Genomic DNA, 21,827 nt, shown 5'->3' on the forward strand with positions numbered 1-21,827 from the left:
TGGGGTGTGCACAATTGGGAGGACAGGAAGCAGCAACAAGACTTTGTTTCCCACCTCACTTGTACATAGGTTATCTCAATAGGTCATCGTCTCTACCCAGGACCAGTGTAGGTACAGCAACAACCTGGGCATGCTTAGTGTGCTCTGGTCCTGCAATTCACTTTACCCTCCTACTCTTGTTTTATTCTCTGCAGGTTGTTAATTAATCCTTAGTTGAAATGTCACTGCTCCTAAGAGTGTTTGCTTATTAATAAAAAATGGTGAAGAATAAAAGCCTGAAGGACCCCGAAGGACACATCTTTCTGGAGGCAGAATTTCAGGTTTTGACACAAGGATTCCTATTTACTGAAATTACCAATTCTGTGTCTTTTCACTTTTGGGTCCTTGTATTCTGACTGCTTTTCCTACTGATTATCAACTTATTACTTTTCTTCATTCAGATTTCTATTCAAATATTACCTCCCCAAAGAAACTTATACTCACCTCTTTATGTCATCTATCACCCCTGCCAACTCTGTGGCCTTGTCTTAATTTTATTTTCATTACACTTATCACTACTTCATGCTATATTCTGTGTTTGTTAATTATCTGTATACCTTAAATAGTATGTAAGCTATGTGAGCTTGAAGGCGTTGTTTCAATCATCACTGTATCCCCTAAAATATTTTATTGGGCTCTATGAGATTCTTTCATATTCAAATTAGTCATCAGAAAACTTTTCTGGTGCCTCTTAATTTTATCAGCTATGATATATCTTTATGTTTTCATATGATATGCCTGCATCTTTAGTGTATATATTTCTATATGATATGCCTATGTCCTTAGCATTTCATTTATATTTATTCATTGATTAATTTAGCAGGAATTTTAACATCTACCGAGTTGTAATCATTAGGCTGGTGCCGAGAATAGAAAGGTGAATGAGGCACAGACTCAGCCTCCAAGCTTATCACAGTGTAGTGGGGGAAGCATGTGAGTAACAGAGTGTGAGAATGACAGAGTGTATAGTATGACAGAGTGTGACGATGGACAAGACAGTACACATAGTAGTATTTCGCTACAGTGATGAAGGTGAATAAGAACTGGCCAGGAGACCTGGGGGATGAGGCTGTCTCTCCAGGCAGAGATTAGTATGTATAAGATCAAGAAGGTGTAAGAGTTTGTAGCAAATTCACTGACATGGAAGTAGTTGATGTGTCCATGCTGAATGATATGGGCAAATATTGAGGGAGATCAAGCTGAAGATATAAGTGAGATAATATGGGAAGTTCTGAAGTTATGAATGCCATTTTAAAGAGTTTGAATTTTTTTCCTCAAAGAGCCAACAAGGGATTTTTAACGAGGGTGAGACGTAATTAGATACACATTGATTTAGACACTCTACTTCCTCTCAGATTTTCTTTTACACCCAGAATTAGTATCAACCACAGCAAGGGAGCAGTGCAGATGTGGAAAAAAAATTGTTTATTTATGTTAAAAATGACCAGAGTCACTGAGAAATAAAAGGGTTCTATAGTACCCAAACAGTTCTCTGGTTGGCATATCTCTTTTTAGACTTTTTAAAATGGAAAATTTCAAATATATACAAAATAAGCAAGTGTTATAATTAACCTCTGTGAACTCATCACACAGCTTCAACATTTGTCAATATTCTGTCATTCTTGTTTCATTGGTACCTCTGCACACTCTTGACCTTAGCCAGTAAAAAGTAAGAGGTTTATAAGGTGAAATCACGTGGAGTTATAAGCAAGGAACATGAGGAATGAGGGAAAGATATAATTAAGAGTTCTGTTTGAAGACTTAGCCTTAAGCAAGCTTAGACTGAAAGAGGAAAGAAGGAATAGATGTGGATAAATGTTTAGGTGGAAAAAGCCGTAGGGGTGGGAAGGCAAGCTCTTGAAATAGAGATGATGTTCTACCTGTCTTTGAATGCCTGCAGTCAATAAATTACTACATGTGGTAGGCATGCAATAAGTATTTGTTCAATCGAATTGGGATCATGCCCAGTGATCCCTGTTTGCTTCATGAAGTAGAAGCTTAGTCATTGACAGTGATGAGACAGACACAGAGTAAAGGATAGAGATGGGGTAAAGCTATGGACTAAGTTCAGTGATCCGTGAGGTTGAAGTAGATGCTATTGGCCCACACATGAAGATGCATTTTTTAAAAAATATGCTCTGTCAAATATGTTCAATATCAAGAGAGGTTATTTTCTTCCTCAGTGTTTAAAAGAAAAGAGTTATGAATGATTTGGAAGACAGGCTTTTTCAGTCTTGTGTTCTCCTTTCCAGATAGAATCTTAAAGGACTCTTGGAGTTCAAAAGTTTGTAGAGAAGATTTTGAACTTTTTCTTTCTGTTGTCCTTTCTTCTCTTTTCTTTCTTTCTTTTTTTTTTTTTATATATCTTACTATATATCATGAACACAACTGGTCCTTCTCTAGTCTGACAGAAGTATCCTTATCAAAGTTTTCTGGAATGCCCAAGACTGAAACTCAATGAGTTGGAGACATTACTCTACACTCCACCTCTGTTATGAAGAATAAAATATGGGAGAAAATAAGATATAGCAACAGATTTAACTTGAAACTTATAAAATGAGATTGCTTAGAGCAAATGCAACACATTCAGTGCTAAAGCTACACAAGACCTTTAATGACCTTCTAGAAAAAATGGCAGAATCAGTAAATGCATGCTTCATGTTGTATATTTATGATTATTCATCTGAAAATGTTTCTGAAATGCAGTAACTAATTATTCAAATATACTAATCTGAATATCAAGCATGACGTATTGGTGTTCAAGTTATTGGGCATTGTCATTTGCTATAAAAGAAATGAGGACAAAAAGGTCATTTGACTTTTTTAGGTTATTTAACTTTTTAAGACTATTTTGCAAATGTTTCCATTGCCATCATTCTGCCAAAGCTTAAAATCTTTGGGGCTCAAATTTTTACTGCATAAAATAGTTAATATCTTTTGCATGCTGGTAAATTTTATGGTCATGAGGTATCCTACCCTTCCTTTCTTCCTATTTCCTACAAATGTTATTATGAACTTACTAAATTCTAGAAAACTTTTTAGACACCAATCATGAGAAAGCATGATTGCCACCTTCAGTGAGCTCATCATAGTCTTAACCAGTCACTGGTGTCTACTTTTGTATGTGCCTGCAGCTTCCTAGTCTTACTCATATTATAGAAATTTTCATGGTGTTTTATAATTATATTTTGGTTTTGTTTCCCTCTTAGATGGATAGAAAGTCATGGCGTTTTACTCTTGGCATTTTTTGGGAGACAATTTTCCATAACATTTCTGCATATCTCACATCAACTTTTTTGATGGACTTTCTTTTCAAGTATGTTTGTATAACAAACAGCATAGGTAGATGGAGAACCCAACCTGACATTAGAATTATTGAGGTGGTAAGAGAGTTAGGGCATGTAAATCAATCAGAACCATCCTTACATATAGTTGGTGCACATTACTATTTGTTGTTACCATTAACATTATTACTACGATCAACAATATGGAATACTCTAGATGCAATGTTCTTACAACTAAGGATGTTTATTCTCCTCTGATGTGTGTCTGGTGTTAAATTAATTAAATAAAGAGGCCATTAGATTGATGTGGTGGCCTATGTAAGCAAACCAAAACCTAAGCCAATAAACGCCTTAAGGTTATGAAATCAAATGCTAAGGACAACCAGTCACAAACAGCCAACTAGGCTTTAAACTGTAGTCAATTAAATGCTTTCCTGTCTTTCCTTCTGCACTGTCTCCATATAAGTCTTTTCCTGCCTCATGTTGGTAGAGCTCCTAGTTATTTCTGATTTTGTGCTTCATGATTCCAGTTAGTTTTTGCTCAAATAAACTCTTAACATTTTTAATCTGCCTCAGTTTATCTTTGAACACTGGTAAAGGGCAAAAAAGGCTGATGAAATTTCTTAAAACCATACAAGAAGATGATTAGTTGAAACAATCAGAGATATTTCACCTGGAGAAGGAAAGCTTATGAAGAACCTGGTAGCTGTCTGTCAATATTCAAATGGCTGTGATTTGAGAGTAAGAATAGATTTATTTTGAGTGGATCCAAAAATTGAGGATGAGGACAAATGTAGATATCAAAAAGAGGCATATTTGAGCTCCAGGTAAGGAAAGTTTTTGAACATGGTCCAGGCTCTCACTGGAAAGTACCTTGCTGGAGATACTATCAAGGAACTCAAGGTCTCGATGAGAATGAGCAGGAGGGAAATAGACCTGCTCACTGCTGAGATTACTGATCAGAAGGAAATTTAGAAATCTACTGGTTAAACTATCCATATGAAGCAGAAAGCTTATATTTACTTTCTCAACATTTCCAAAACAGATAAATATCTTAGAGTTTGTTCACTGTGTACTGTTCACTTAAAATGAGTGACGAACTAACACAGTAACAAAAATTTTAGTTTCTGCTCTGCTGGTTTAATGCATGTACTGTAATAAATGTGCTTGAGTAGATAGTTAAGTATCCGTACAACTTCACTGTGTAATGGAATGCCTAGAGATGTGGAACTTTAAAAAAATATGTATGTATTTAGTTAGAGGTGTTGTCATTAAAGTTTCTCGAGGACAGGGCGTTCAGGATACTCTGGAGAAGAACTTTTTGTTTGGGGAAGACCATTTGAGTAGTTCCTTTTGGTAAAATAGACGTAAGGTAAGGACCCTTCCCTGACTGTTCTGGACTTCTAATATCCTGTTCCTTTTTTTATACATCCCTGGGGAAGAGATGGGTGATAAGATATTGTCAAACACCTTGATGGTGTTCCTATTCTGGGGCAGTGGAAAGGCTATGTGGAAAGCAGCTGAAAGGGATGGTTTAATTACCTGCAGCTAGTTCCAGGTGACATCAGGGTCAGCTGCTTTGTGGCAATTTGGGTGGAGCAATTATACGTAATAAACAATGGTTTCTGTGTGTGTATGTGTGTGTGTGTCTACATTGTCAAATTATGTTTCTAGTCCATATTCAAAATGAAGGGACTTCTCAAGAAAGCCCTTTCGTGATTTTCTGAATGAGCACATACAGGTTTTTAGCACAAGGTACTGCTAGCAAAGTCTGACAGGCAAGCCCAGTAGAGTGTCCTATTCCAGGCTATGGAAACTGGCCTACTCGTCTTTTCTTTGGTGATGTTAACCTAACAGATATCACTCACTTTCCTCCCCACATCTGCTTGATTTCTTTTGGGTGCTAATTGCAAGGTTTTAACATAGGGTGTCATTCTATGCCCTCCATAAATCTTTGGGAGACTTTCTCTGGTTTCCTATCATGCTGTGTGTGGGGAGGCCAGAGGTAGTTATAATACTGGAGAGAGAAACTTGATCTTTTTTTGCTCCCTTCTGAGAAACTGCCACAGAAAACCTTGTTTCTGTGAGGATCATATCTGGATCACTAAAGTTATACCAGATTCCATAATTTTTTTTGGCAGAAGTAGCAGCAAACATGATTAAGAATGATGCATTTCAGGGAACTGATGAGACCCTCTGATGTCTTTTCTCTGGATCACTGATAACCAGGACTGACAGTCCTAATTTGAATAAATACCCTTGGACTTCATAGACTTATTATGGAAAAGGGGGTGAGACACTAGAGAGGAAAGACAGACATTCCCACAGATAAGTGGGAAGGGCTCAGAGAGGATGAACACTGAAAGGATAGGGATCCCTGGGTGGCGCAGCGGTTTGGCGCCTGCCTTTGGCCCAGGGCACGATCCTGGAGACCTGGGATTGAGTCCCACATCGGGCTCCCGGTGCATGGAGCCTGCTTCTCCCTCTGCCTGTGTCTCTGCCTCTCTCTCTCTGTGACTATCATAAAAAAAAAAAAGAACACTGAAATGATATAACTTTTTCTTTTTATGAGGTGGGATATGCCAGATACCCTTGGTTAAGATAAGCTAGCTCATGACAGAAGTGACAATCATGCAAACCATGACATTGCTAGAATCTAATGAGCCTGAATGGATTTCTGTCAAGTTAAATTTCAAATTCAGATTAATATTAACTGCCATATCACTAATTCTTAAAGGTCTCTATATCTCCTTTGTTAGTTTGGGACCTACCTAGTTCAGGTGGTGAGTGTTATCCTCTAAAGGTAAGACCTTCAGTCATATATTTAATAAATTTTAAGCACAAAGATAATTATTCAAAAATCTCAGCCTAATTGTCTGATGGGATGATGGTGAATCAAACACATGGGACTTTATTTATCTATTTGTTGGTTGTCCATTTATTTATTTTTTTAATTTATTAAGGTGTAATTGACATACAATATTATATTATTTCAGTGTATACTACAGTGATTTGAAATTTGTATATGTTGGGGAATGGTCACCATAATAAGTCCAGTCACCATCTTTCACCTTATAAAATTAACACAATATTGTTGATTATATTCCCCATGCTGTATGTTATATCCTAATTTCTTATTTATTTTATAACAGGAAATTTATGTTTCTAATCCTCTTCACCTATTTCAGCACTCCCTACCACCCCTTCCCTTGGTGGTACATATATACAATGGAATATTATCGAACCATAGAAGAATGAAATCTTGCTATTTGTGATAACATGGATGGACCTAGAAGGTATTATGTTAAATAAATAAGACAGTGACAAATACCATATTATTTCACTTATAAAATAAATGTTAAAAAAACAAAAAAACTCTTAAATATAGAAAATAAACTGGTGATTGCCTGAAGAGTGAAGAGATGAGTGAAATAGAAGGAGATTAGGAGATACAAACTTACAGTTACAAAATAAATAATCCATGGAGATGAAAATTAACAGTATGGGGAATATAGTCAATAATGTTGTAATATTGTATGGTGATAGATGGTGACTATACCTAAAGTGGTGAGCATTCAGTAATGTCTAGAATTATTGAATCAATATTTTGTAAACATAAACTAATATAACATTGTGTGCCAATTATATTTCAATTAAAAATATTGCTAAGACAGATATCAAGGAACTTACTGTTTTGTTTTAGGAACTTTATGATTACAGGTCACACATCCAAGTCTTTAATCTATTTTGAGTTGATTTTTGCATGATATGCAAAAGTGGTCTAGTTCCATTCTTTGGCATGTAGCTGTACAGTTTTCTCAAAATCATTTATTGAAGAGACGGTTCTTTCCTCATTGTATATTCTTTCCTCATTCACTGAAAATTAATTGACCATCTATGCATGGGTTTATTTCTGGGCTCTCTATTCTCTTCTATTTATCCATATGTCTGTCTTCATACCAATAATACTGTTTTGATTACATAGCTTTGAAGTAGAGCTTGGAAAAAGAGCATGATACTTCTGGCTTTGTTCTTTTTTTCTCAAGGTTGTTTTGACTATTTGGGGTCTTTTGTGGTTCCACACAAATTTTAGAATTATTTGTTTTAGTTCATGAAAAATGTCATTGGAATTTTTATAGGGATTGCATTGAATCTGTAGATTGCATTGGGTAGTATGGGTATTTTAACAACATTAATTCTTCTAATGCATGAGCACTGAGTATTTTTCTATTTAATTGTATCATCTTTAATTTCTTTCATCAATGTCTTATAGTTTTCAAAATACAGATCTTTCACTTCTTTGTTAAATCTATTCTTAGGTTTTTTATCCTTTTTGATCTGATTATAGATAGAATTATTTTCTTGAGTTTTTCCCCTGATAGTTTGTTTGAAATGCAACAGGTTTTTGTATACTAATTTTGTATCCTGCAACTTTAGTGAATTCATTTATTAGTTCTAGTAGTTTTTTGGTGGAGTCTTAGGGTTTTCTGTATATATAGTACTATATCATCTGCAAATAATAACAGTTTTATTTCTTACTTTTATGCCTTTTATTTATTTTTATTGTCTAATTTTTATGGCTAGTACTTCCAATACTAGGTTAAATAAAAGTGGGAATAGTAATCATCCTAATCTTTCTCCTGACCTTAGAGGAAAAAATTTCAGCTCCTCAGCATTGAATATGATGTTAGTAGTGCGTTTGTCATATATGGCCTTTGTCATGTTGAAGTACATTTCCTGTATACTCACTTTGTTAAGAATTTTTTAGATGTTTAATTTTGTCAAAATTTTTAATTGCATCTATTAAGACGATCGTATGATTTTTATCTTTCATTTTGTTAATGTGGCATATTGTGTTGACTGATTTATGAATGTTGAACTATCCTTGCATTCCTGGAATAAATTCCATTTAATTATGGGTGTGTGATCCTTTTAATGTATTGCCATATTTGGTTTGTCAATTTTTTGTTGAGGATTTTTGTATCTATGTTCACCAGGGATATTGGCCTGTAATATTTTTTCTTTGTGCATCCTTGTCTGGTCAATCTTTGTTCAGTGAGCATCTTTATGACCAACACTATGCATTTCTTATCAGGTAGATTACTTATCTCTGTATTATTAAGTTATTTTTCTGATGTTTTATCTTGTTCTTTCATTTGCAAAAATATTTCTGTTGCTTCACTTTGCTTAACTCTCTGTGTTTATTTCTATGTATCAGGCAAAACAGTTACCTCTCTGTCTCTTAGTGGCCTTGTGTAAGTGATAATCTTTTTCATTTAACAATGTTCTAGCCTTTTGGTTGTTGCTTGAACCTTTGTGATTGTCTAAACCACCTAATTTATCCTTGATACATCTTCATTGTTGAGGGTATGTGTACCAAGACCTGTCAGTGACCAAGGGGAGGAACCTCATTTATCACCTAGTTTCAGGCTAATTGGAAATCAGACCCTTAGGTAGCAGCTTTGAAAGCAGGCAAACATAGATAGTCCTATTGGGCCCCAATCATAATCCCAGCCTCTAGCTCAGGAGATTTGGAGGTGTCCCTTGGGTGACAGTTGCAAAAATCATAGCTCCAGATGAATGTATAAGCTTCCTTTGGGAAGTTTTATTGAGTTGGAAGAAGGCCAAGGTTGTGCACAAGGATGATGTTTGCCTGCTTACTTCTTGTGAACTCTTCCTTAACCTTTAGATGTTTGAGAAACCTAAAGGCCTGTTCCTTAGGCTAAAGCTCTAGACTAAGTAAATAGGCTTTTTTTCACAGGAACTCGGAGTTGTACTTCAGACTGCTGTCTGTGCATTGCTCTGGGGCCAAAGGCCTGCCAAAAGCTGTCTTTCTGATTGTTAGAGTCCCATGGAGCTCCAGAACACCAGGTCTCTTGATCACCATGGTCAGGTAATCAAGTGTCCCCTGTGTAGATTGTATGTGCTTGTTGGCTTTAACATGGCAGCTTGAGAATATAGTGGGTGGGCTATGTTTATGGATTTCAGATACGCAATGGGAAAATGTCTTGATTGTTCATGCTTACTGGGCTTTAGCAATGCAATGGGAGAGTAACTTCTATGCACGCATACTGCGTTTAGGCTGGGAGCTGGAGAATACCTTGGCTGCCCACATTTGCCAGCCTCAGCCAGAGGGTAGAAAAGCGTTACAACCACTTGCACTCTCTGGCCTTAGCAAGTCCTATGACAGCTTATGCCTACCTGTCCCAGGAAGGCAGCAGGAGGGTGCTGCATCCAAGCTTACCCAGCTGTGCTAGCAGGCTATGTGGAAAGGGCAACAGTGGTGTCTGCTAGTGCTTCCATCTCCAGGGAATGTCTCAGTTATCCCCTGCCCTTCCAGCCAATGTTCCCAGATCAGCAAATGACTCTCCCTTATGTATAATCTAGGTGCTTTTCAATCTGATGTTTTCTCCCTGGGTCTTGGGGCCAGCAAGATAACACATGAGCCCTCTAAGAGGGAAATCTCAGTTTCCAATAGCACTTAGGGATGCCTGGACATTTGCTTCTTTGGTTTTCTCACCCACACAGTATGGGAACTTTGTTCTCCAGTGCAGGGGCCAGAGCGCCTGATATGGGGCACCAACCCTTTGCTCCTCTAGGAGAAGTACCTGCCTGGTGAGATCCCTCCCTGTTGTATCCTGGTGCATGGGGAACATGTTTTATTTTTGTGAGATTGAGTGTCTGCCTCTGCTACCTGAATCTATGTGGTCCTTTTACCTTTTGTTGTGGAGAATAATCATTTTAGATGGAAATGATTCAGATGTAGCTATACATTTGGTGTGTTCATGGCAGGAGATAGGTTTGAGATCTTTCTGTGCTGCCATCATGGACACCTTCCTCAACTTTATTTTTTTAAGCACAAGAAAGGAAATGAGGATGCTATCACTATTTATAATAATTCAAATAGGCACTTTAGTGATAAAGAAAAATGAGTTACAATTCTTATATGTGCATGTGCTGATTGGGAGACCATTTTAGAGGGGTAGGAGCAGAGGCTCTTGCTTAACTCTACCTGCAGATGTCTTGCCAGGAATTCTTAACTCAAGGAAGAGGAAGAAATTGTGCCAACCATCCTCTGTGATAACACCTGATCTGATGCTCTGTTTTTCTAAATTCCCTGCGGTTGAGAGTAGTAGCTTCTCTATCCTTTGAAGCAGCTGTTATCTTTGTATCTTTGAGGTCTTTAATTAAACACTAAAAGCTGATCTCAGAAACTTCCTATTGTATCTGGTACTATTCTGCTGATAAATTCAACTAGCTAAGAAGAGTCTCAGGAAAAAAAAAAAGAACAAAGTAAAAAGTAAAAGAGGAAAAGAAAAAAAAAAAAAGGACAGGCATTGCATTTATTCTCCATTCGGTTTTTTCCAGGTGTTTCTATTTACATGTAACCTTTGAGTTAGACAATTCTCTCTCAAAAGGATGACACTCTGTCACTAATCTCTAGATAACAGGAGACATAGGAACTAGATACAATAATAGATTTGAATCTTTGGATTTTTCACTTAGCTATTGTAAGGGTGAGAAATGGACCAGATCAAAAAATTAACTGGGCCCAGACAGAAAATACCCGTTTGTCCATGGATAGCCCGCATGGACTTGATGGAAAGAAGGCCAGAATATACAAGATTGTCTTCTTATTTTAAGGCAATATTTTATTTATTTTTTATTTTTATTTATTTATTTATTTATTTATTGGAGTTCAATTTGCCAACATATAGCATAACACCTAGTGCTCATCCCATCAAGTGCCCCCATCAGTGCCTGTCACCCAGTCACCCCAAACCCCCACCCACCTCCCTTTCCATTACCCCTTGTTCATTTCCCAGAGTTAGGTGTCACTCATGTTCTGTCTCCCTCTCTTATATTTCCCACTCATTTTCTTTCTTTCCCCTTTTTTCCCTTCACTATTTTTATATTCCCCAAATGAATGAGACCATATATTTGTCCTTCTCCAATTGACTTACTTCACTCAGCATAATACCCTCCAGTTCCACCCACGTCGAAGCAAATGGTGGGTATTTGTCATTTCTAATGGCTGAGTAATATTCCATTGTATACATAGACCACATCTTCTTTATCCATTCATCTTTCGATGGACACCAAGGCTCCTTCCACAGTTTGGCTATTGTGGACATTGCTGCTAGAAACATCAGGGTGCGGGTGTCCCGGCGTTTCACTGCATCTGTATCTTTGGCGTAAATCCCCAGCAGTGCAATTGCTGGGTCGTAGGGCAGGTCTATTTTTAACTCTTTGAGGAACCTCCACACAGTTTTCCAGAGTGGCTGCACCAGTTCACATTCCCACCAACAGTGCAAGAGGGTTCCCCTTTCTCCACATCCTCTCCAACATTTGTGGTTTCCTCCCTTGTTAATTTTCCCCATTCTCACTGGTGTGAGGTGGTATCTCATTGTGGTTTTGATTTGTCTTTCCCTGATGGCCAGTGATGTGGAGCATTTTCTCATGTGCTTGTTGGCCATGTCTATGTCTTCCTCTGAAATTTCTGTTCATTTCGTTTGCCTGTTTCATGATTGGATTGTTTCTTTGCTGTTGAGTTTAATAAGTTCTTTATAGATCTTGGATACTAGCCCTTTATCTGATAGGTCATTTGCAAATATCTTCTCCCATTCTGTAGATTGTCTTTTAGTTTTGTTGACTGTTTCTTTTGCTGTGCAGAAGCTTTTTTATCTTGATTAAGTTCCAATCATTCATTTTTGCTTTTGTTTCCCTTGCCTTCATGGATGTATCTTGCAAGAAGTTACTGTGGCCAAGTTCAAAAAGGGTGTTGCCTGCACTGTCCTCTAAGATTTTGATGGAATATTGTCTCACATTTAGCTCTTTCATCCATTTTGAGTTTATCTTTGTGTATGGTGTAAGAGAATGCTCTAGTTTAATTCTTCTGCATGTGGATGTCAAATTTTCCCAGCACAATTTATTGAAGAGACTGTCTTCCAGTGGATAGTCTTTCCTGCTTTGTCAAATATTAGTTTAGTTGGCCATAAAGTTGAGGGTCCACTTCTGGATTCTCTATTCTGTTCCATTGATCTATGTGTCTGTTTTTGTGCCAGTACCACACTATCTTGATGACCACAGCTTTGTAGTACAACCTGAAATCTGGCATTGTGATGCCCCAAGCTCTGATTTTCTTTTTCAATATTCCCCCGGCTATTCGGTGTCTTTTCTGATTCCACACAAATCTTAAGATTATTTGTTCCAACTCTCTGAAGAAAGTCCATGGTATTTTGATAGGGATTGCATTAAATGTGTAAATTGCCCTGGGTAACATTGACATTTTCACAATATTAATTCTGCCAATCCATGAGCATGGAATATTTTTCCATCTCTTTGTGTCTTCCTCAATTTCTTTCAGAAGTGTTCTGTAGTTTTTAGGGTATAGATCCTTTACCTCTTTGGTTAGGTTTATTCCTAGGTATCTTATGCTTTTGGGTGCAATTGTAAATGGGATTGACTCCCTAATTTGTCTTTCCTTAGTCTCAGTGTATAGAAATGCCACTGATTTCTGGGCATTGATTTTGTATCCTGCCACACTGCTGAATTGTTATATGAGTTCTAGCAATTTTGGGGTGGAGTCTTTTGGGTTTTATATGTACAGTATCATGTCATCTGAGAAGAGGGAGAGTTTGACTTCTTCTTTGCCAATTTTAATGCCTTTTCTTTCCTTTTGTTGCCTGATTACTGAGGCTAGGACTTCCAGTACTATGTTGAATAGCAGTGGTGAGAGTGGGCATCCCTGTCTTGTTCCTGATCTTAGGGGAAAGGCTCCCAGTGTTTCCCTATGTTGAATGATATTTTCTGTGGGCTTTTAGTAGATGGCTTTTCGATGCTGAGGAATGTTCCCTCTATCCCTACACTATGAAGAGTTTTGATCAGTAATGGATGCTGTATTTTGTCAAATGCTTTTTCTGCATCTATCGAGAGGATCATATGGTTCTTGTTTTTTCTCTTGTTGATTTGCTCTATCACGTTGATTGCTTTACAAGTGTTGAACCAGGCTTGCATCCCGGGCATAAATCCCACTTGGTCATGGTGAGTAATCTTCTTAATGTGTTGTTGGATCCTATTGGCTAGTATCTTGTTGAGAGTTTTTGCATCTGTCTTCATCAGGGATATTGTTCTATAATCCTCCTTTTTGGTGGGGTCTTTGTCTAGTTTGGGAATTAAGGTGATGCTGGCCTCATAGAATGAGTTTGGAAGTATTCTATCTCTTTCTATCTTTCCGAACAGCTTTAGTAGAATAGGTATTGTTTCTTCTTTAAACATTTGATGGAATTCCCCTGGGAACTCATCTGGCCCTGGACTTTTGTGTCTTGGGAGGTTTTTGATGACTGCTTCCATTTCCTCCTTGGTTCTTTGCCTGTTCAGGTTTTCTATTTATTCCTGTTCCAGTTTTGGCAGTTTGTGGTTTTCCAGAAATGTGTCCATTTCTTCTAGATTGCCTAATTTATTGGCATATAGCTGCTTAAAATAAGTTTTTAAGATCGTTTGTATTTCCTTGGTATTGGTGGTGATCTCTCTTTTTTCATTCATGATTTCATTAATTTGAGTCTTTTCTCTCTTCTTTTTAATAAGGCTGGCTAATGGTTTATCTATCTTATTAATTCTTTCGAAGAGCCAACTCCTGGTTTTGTTGTTCTTTTCCATAGTTCTTCTGGTCTCTATTTCATTGAGTTCTGCTTGAATCTTTATTAACTCTCTTCTTCTGCTGGGTGAAGGTTTTATTTGCTGTTCTTTCTCCAGCTCCTTTAGGTGCAAGCTTAGCTTTTGTATTTGAGTTCTTTCCAGTTTTTGGATGGATGCTTGTATTGCGATGTATTTCCCTCTCAGGACTGCTTTTGCTGTATCCCAAAGATTTTGAATGGTTGTATCTTCATTCTCATTAGTTTCCATGAATTTTTAAAATTCTTCTCTAATTTCCTGGTTGATCCTTTCATCTTTTAGCAGGATGGTCCTTAACCTCCATGTGTTTGAATTTCTTCTAAACTTCTTCTTGTGATTGAGTTCTAGTTTCAAAGCATTATAGTCTAAAAGTATGCAGGGGACAATCCCAATCTTTTGGTATCGATTAAGACCTGATTTGTGACTCGGTATGTGGTCTATTCTGGAGAAAGTTCCATGTGCACTTGAGAAGAATGTGTATTCAGTTGCGTTTGAAAGGCAATATTTTAAATACCTGGTAATAGATTCATTCTACCTTGATGAAGCAAATATATATGCATTATAGAGTTTCATAGCAGCACTTTTCTTCATAGCAACAAACAAGTAATAACTCTTTCCACCATTATGTGACTGACTTTACAAGTCAAGATTCAGTAAACTATGGCCTGTGGGCCATATCTAGTCTGCAGCCTGTTTCTGTAGTTTTATTAGAATACAATCACACCCATCAATTATATATTGTTCATGGTAGAGTTGAATAGCTGTGAAAAAAATCAATATAGCTTACAAAGCCTCAAATATTTAGATCATATAGCAATATGATGCTTTGCAGAAAAAAAATCTTCCAACCACTAGTATAAATGGTTGCACGTACCTTCAATAGAACACTGCTACCACTGAGAGAACCAAAAGTTTGGTATTTGGTGATTTGAAGAAATATCTGGGATCAAGAAAAAGTGGATCATAATAGTGTGGATATAAATATTTTTGGATACTATTTGCCTAAAAACAAAGAATATAAATATTCAACACATTTTTCAGTAAGAGTATACAAGGAACTCCACAAAAATTACCTCTGAGGAATGGAAATAGAAAGTAGGATTAGGCAAAGGGAGAGTGAAAGAGGGAATGGGGGAGAAATATTTATTTGATATTCTTCTCTATCACTTAGAAATTGTAAATTCCCATATTACATTTATATTTGGAAGTAAACTAAATTAGTGTGGAGGCCATGGTCATTTGTTAAAAACATATTTATTTTTAGCATAAATTAATATAATGTTTAATGGCATAGTAATAATGCCAGTCTTTTTTTCTTATTTTATGGATATTTTAATTGAACATTTGTGTAATATCTTTCCTTTTGACTAATTAACTGAATGTTGTTTTATCTGAAATTTTAGGTTTGCTATTAGTTTTAGATGATTACAATTTACCTCTTCATTAATTTGGTGAAGAAATCATCAAGGCATTTTATTCCAATTAAATTGTTTATATATTTTAAATATATTTTTACTAGGATGATTTTCAAAGTGCTGCTGTCTTCTAATGTACTTTATAAAGTGCTATATTAAACCCCACTTGAGTCTTATAAAAATTTTTAACTTTTTTTTGTTTCTAGTTTTATAGAAATATGTTTGACTTGGGACAAATTATTTGAATGCTTGATTTTTTTAATCTGCCAAATGGTAAGAAAAATAACACTTGTCTTACCAAATAGAATGTTTATGTTATGAGGAATTTTTCTTTGTTCAATCATCAGTTACTTCAAATATATGATTTTGGCACAGTTTTAGTGCAACCAAAATGTGGACAGTCACAAGTAGAGGGTTTTTTTTTTTTTTATGGTATTCATGGAACCAAAAGAAATGTTGTTCTAAAAGAAATGAAGCCTGGAACTTTAGGCTCTTAGACCACAAATGATCCTGGGGAGCACACACATCCATTGTGAAAAATTAGAAAAGATGGGCCTCAAATAAAAGCAATGTCAATGTCTTTTTCAGCCTGAAAACTCGTTTTGGAGCAAGTGCCTGTTTCTCATCGCTAAAATAAGGATTATTATACTGGATTTTTGTAAATAATTAAGTGAATTACTGTTTACTAGAAGTACTTGTAAATTTTAAGCCTGCACACCAGAATTTTTCAAAATATGGTATGCAACCACTGTTGGTTTGCAAGATGATTTTCAGGGGGCATGAAAATGTTTGTATTCTAATGATCGCATATTTATTTTATATTTATTTTTTAAATTTATGATGAGTAAGTTATTACCCTTATGGTAGCTTCCTCTGAAGTTAATGTTCAGGAGTACAAATGTGAGTCTTCTTAGTGAAAAATATTAAACAACTCACACTACAGGTGGAATGCAGATATGACCTCATGACGGTGTATGAAAAACTAAAATTCAGGAAATCTTATATTCTAATTTGATTTGGATTTTCATATTTTGCCATATGGTTCTCAATTGGCATTGTTTAATCTGCTGTGGCTGCAAGCATACTGTGCTAAAACAAGACATATGGAGCCCTTTTGCAGTAAAGGAAGAAAGAAAAGAAGCAGATGCCTGAACCATTTAGGTAAGGAACCTGAGTGTAGCTGGCATAACTGGCCAACGCGAGCCCATAGTCCCATTGGTGTGGTGTAGACTGATTTCAGGAAAATGGGAGGAAAAAGCACCACCAGAGTACTGAAAAGTGTATGTCTAAGAAGGACTTAACATTCCTGAGAAATTTCTTTAGACATGTTACAGTGAAGAATCTCCTGGAAGAGTGTAATTCTCCTGTTAAGTGAACCTACCGCACATCGGCTCTGACCCACAGACCTGCCCACCCAGTGAGTTGCCATCATGAACATTCCTAGATTAAGCAAGGGCAGCAGATGGGGGGCAAGAGTGGTTTTAGGAAACCTACTTTTGTGTTCACAACCTAAAGCTACCAGATTCTGCCCAATTATGGCTTTTCTGATACTAAGTGACAGAGGCATACCAAGCTCAAAAGCTCAGACTGGGAGGAAGCAAGGGTTAGGTGGAGGTGCCAAGCCAGGCCTCTGCACCCAACCCTTGCTTACTCTGTGAACTGGAAAGCAAAAATGCCATTTGTAACACAGTGACAAACCCACCCAGGCCTTCTTCCCAAGCTTTTCTCCTTCTGCCCAGCAGACAGCTCAAAGAGCAGAGGTCTCTTCTCCAGGGTATCCACATAGTCTTGCTTCTCTTCTCACATCGGCTTGGGAAGAGTACATTCTGTGCTTTCCGACTCTAGGAGTATAAAAGTAAGCTTACTGAATTCTAAGTTGAAGACTCCAGTCCCACCAAGTCCTGCGGGAGAACAGTTCTAGTCTGCCCTTGGTGCAAGACGGGAAGTCCTTGCTTCGTACTACCTGCTTGGAGAACTACTGCTTTTCTGTGTCTCTGCAGAGTCCAATGACTAAGGAACTGCTTATGTAGCAGTTCAGAGGCAAGATGGAGAATTTCTCTTGATTATTTATTTAAAAAATTCTTTGAAGCCTGCCATTTAACCCCAGCAGGGGAGTTGGGATTTTTCAGCCACACATAGTGATTTTATTCCTCTGAGCCTTATATGAATTATTGAGCTTTTTAGAAAAGAGAGCAAATAGTTCTGCAAGGTAATCAAAAGCAAATATGCTAATTTGGGTCCATAGGACAGTATTTTTATCAGAAAGAACATTAAGCTTAGATGAGTTATTCATCTAAATTAAGGAAATTGAAAAAGAGAGCAAGACTAGCAAATTACCTTTGCTGATGTTCGAAACCAGCCCTATCTTGGACTCTTTCTTAATCGTCTTTCTCAGTGTAAAACCTAGTTACTAGGATACGGCCGTGTGGCAGCATCTTTATTAGAAATTGTGTGGGAGAAAAAAAGGTCAGAGGCTCATTTCCAATAACCGTTTGACAAGTAACACAGAGAAAAGGGCAGAAGGAATTGAGGTTTCTGGTGTTTCCCTATATCAAGACTTTGAGATAATAGCACTTATGTGAATGGGAAGTCTCCAAGAATACATTTTATTAATCTCAGGGCTTAAAGAAAAAGAGACATGGTATCATACTGTCATCAAAATTAAAAGCAGGAGCCTAAAAAGTTACATAAATATCCTTTCTAAAGGATCAGATAAATATCAAAATACCAGATAAAGAACAAAAAAATCCCACTATGTGTCACCCACTATGTGAAAATTTTCTTACCTTAACTCTGGCTAAATCCAAGAGTTGTGTAATTATATAGATAGAGGTCACACCTCCAATTACCACAATTTGAAAACAGTCAATCACCGAAGGGTTTAAGCATGGTAGAAAGTTTTGTAAGATCCAGGTCTTAAACAAAAGTGTGCAGAGGGGTCATTACCTGTCTCTGTATTAGTATATCTTCATATCAGAATAGAGAGATATTTGTAAAAATTCACACTAATGAAAATTTCTTTGAATTAAACCCTATCTTACTATTGTCTTCTAACAAAATCCAAGCTACATTAATAAATTACTGAAATTCACAGGAAGATGAAAAAGTTCTACAGTGAAACATGCTTTAATTATTAACAATAAAATTTGCTGAAAGATAAGGAAGCCAAGAAAATAAAATACCTGACCTCCCAGACATTTTGCCTTCTCATGCCTTCCCTGCCATCCTCTCCCACTTTTACCACACACAGAAGGGTCTGGGTTGGGATAGGGCACAACCGTGCTGGCCGATAAACTTGGTGTTGCTGCTCAGTCTACCAACTTATTAGCTGTGCGACCTCAGGAGGATCATGTGGCCATTATGAGGCTTGTTTCTTCAACTTAGTAAATTTAGCAATTTTCAGGCTTCTTGTGATAATTAAATGAACTGATATATTTAAACTGTAGGTATTTAATAAATAATAATTATTATTGTTATTATTATTATCAGAGTTTTAGGGAGGAGTCAGTAAAGACTCCTGCCTAAAGGTGGAACCCAACTGAGAAATGAACATAGAAGTCAGACAGATGGGGACACTTGGGTGAGTAAGTGGTTGAGTGTCTGCCTTTGGCTCAGGTCGTGATCCTGGGGTCCTGGGATTGAGTCCTGCATCAGGCTCCCTGAGGGAGCCTACTTCTCCCTCCTCCTGTGTCTCTGCCTCTCTCTCTGTGTCTCTCATGAATAAATAAATAAAATCTTTAAAAATAGAAGTCAGGCAGATGGATCTTGAATTACTAATAGCAGCTGAACTGAAGATATAAGTAAGTATGGAGTCACAATAGGCTTGCTAGATTCCCTCTGGACAAACTACACATCTAGTCACTGGCACAGCTATACAGGGACTGCCCTCTTTCCTTATGAAAGAAGATACACCAGGGCATACTCTCCACTAAGCAGAGCTGATGACCTGCTCATGAATGCTCAGACACTTCTAAATGCCTGTATTATTGTATGTCCTGGCAGGAGTGAACGAGGTTGAGAGACGCTGAAAGTGCCTTCATGTGGAAACATAAGATGAATAGACATTGAGATTTATCCCAAAATATAAAAAATTTGATAGATATAATTTTAATAAATTGATTTTTCTACTAGTTAAAAATTGAATGCTATAATACTTATAAATTCATTTATTTAAATTCAATTAATTAACCTATAGTGTATTATTGGTTTCAGAGGTAGAGGTCAGTGATTCATCAGTCTTATATAAAACCTAGTGCTCATTATATCATGTGCCGTTCTTAATGACCATCACCCAGGCACCCCATATATATGTGTCTATATAGCACCTGTATATATTTATATATATAAGTAAATACCATATATATATACATATATACACACACACACTATATATATATACATATATATACATATATATATATACATATATATATATACATATACATATATATATACACACACACACATATATATATATATACACATATATATATACCCCACTTCTTTGGTATTTTTCCTATGATGGTAAATTGAACTATTGTTCCCAATTGTTCCCTTCTTCCCACTAAAGAATTTTTGCATGCTTTCTCTTTGCCCCAATTTTCTCAGTATCTTCACTCTAGGTGATGTATATACTTCCCTGCCATATTAACTTTGGCCATGGTCTTGTGACATGCTTTGGTTAGTGGAATACATGTGCATATTAATTAAGCCATGTCTGAGCAGAAGCTTCACATGAGCTTGAGTGATTTGTCTCTATCTATCCTTGACCACCTGCCCTTCACTGTGAAAACACTATGTGCTATATCTGGCTGCTTCTTCAGTCTGTATTTCAAGAGGAGTGGACACACAGAGCTGGCCCAGTGGACCAAACTCAACCTAGGTAAGATTCTATCTGGTTACCTATGTCATCAACCTATCTGGTCCGACCTGCATCCTTTATGTAAAAGAGCAAATGTTGGTATAAGCCACTGTAACTTTAGGGTTGTAATATCACAAAATAGTTGACTAAACAATAGACCATTTGTTCTTACTAGATCATTGACCAGATAGCTTGCAGAGGTATATCTCAGGTGAGAGGCAAGGCTAGCAGTCAAAGCTCATGACTAGCCATGACTATGGAATTGTTCTGAGTTGGCCTGATACCTGTTTACCTTTTAGTAGCATAATAGTGATAGCCAGACTTCTTACAGAGAGCACTAGCACTTTCTGAGCTGGGTAAGCAATGCACATGGTCAGACACTGGCCAGTTGCTGAAGTGTTCTGTGAACACCAGAAACAGCACCATCCTTACTGGCGGGGTCCTAGGTCTCTGGGGTGTATATTCAGAGGAAGTGTTTTCTTAAAGTGAATCTCTTAAGTTCTAGCAAGGGCATGGCAGTCAGGAGTATACTAAATTGTCTTAGCCCTCCTGCATAGTATAATTTAACATGTGAACATTGCAAGTGTGCAATTGGATCTATGAAATTGAATTGTGGCAAAAACTTAGATCTTATTACAATAAAACATATTATGATGGAGTGTTTATGACCCAAAGGATTTCCAAAACCTAGTAACAGCCAATTTATTTTGGGAAATGTTAAAATTTGATGTTTCCTTGCTTTGTTTATTGGAATTTGATTTACAAATGTTTTTCATTTTGAGACAGTGTACTTGCAGAGTGACTAAGGACAAAGACTCCTAGTGAACTAACAGGACTTATTTCAAATGCCTAGACACCCCACGTCCTAACTTTACATGTTTGGGCAAGTCATATTGAGCTGTCTCCACTTTCCTCACCTGAAAAACAGAAACAGTAATAAACCTACAGAACAAGGTTAAATAAGGATTATATGAGATTATATTTTTAGAACACTTAACACATTGTTGGCATATTATAAGCACTTGATATTTGTTAGACATGTTTTTACTATCATCTTTGCCATACATAATTATGTATAAAGAACAAACAACATTCAATATTTTCAAGAGTTTCAGCTGTTGATACTTCCAAATGATTAAAATATGAATGAAATTTCATCAAAAACTGAAGTCCTACTGTTGTGATAGAGGAGATAAAAGGAGAAAAAGGAAATTCAGTTTTGTTTTGACAAAAGACAAGGCAGTGATTTCCATAAATATTCAACAACCAACACCAAGTATTTGAACATTTCAAAATGTCACTGCCTTTTAGTAATAATTATACTCGTTTATTGTATAGCATTAACTCTTTTCAAGGAACTTTGCTGGTTATTTTCTTTAATCCTCTGAGCTATTTTATTACAAAAGTTATTTACATATTTCATATGCATACCAAAAGTCAATGACATTTCTAAAAACACTGAATATTGAAAACTTCACACCAAATACTCTCAAGCTTTTATTTTTATTTTGTTGTACAACAGATTCACCACCTTCTTCTAGAGGTTTACTCCTT

This window comes from Vulpes vulpes, chromosome 6 (assembly GCF_048418805.1).
Source record: "Vulpes vulpes isolate BD-2025 chromosome 6, VulVul3, whole genome shotgun sequence".
NCBI lineage: Eukaryota > Metazoa > Chordata > Mammalia > Carnivora > Canidae > Vulpes > Vulpes vulpes.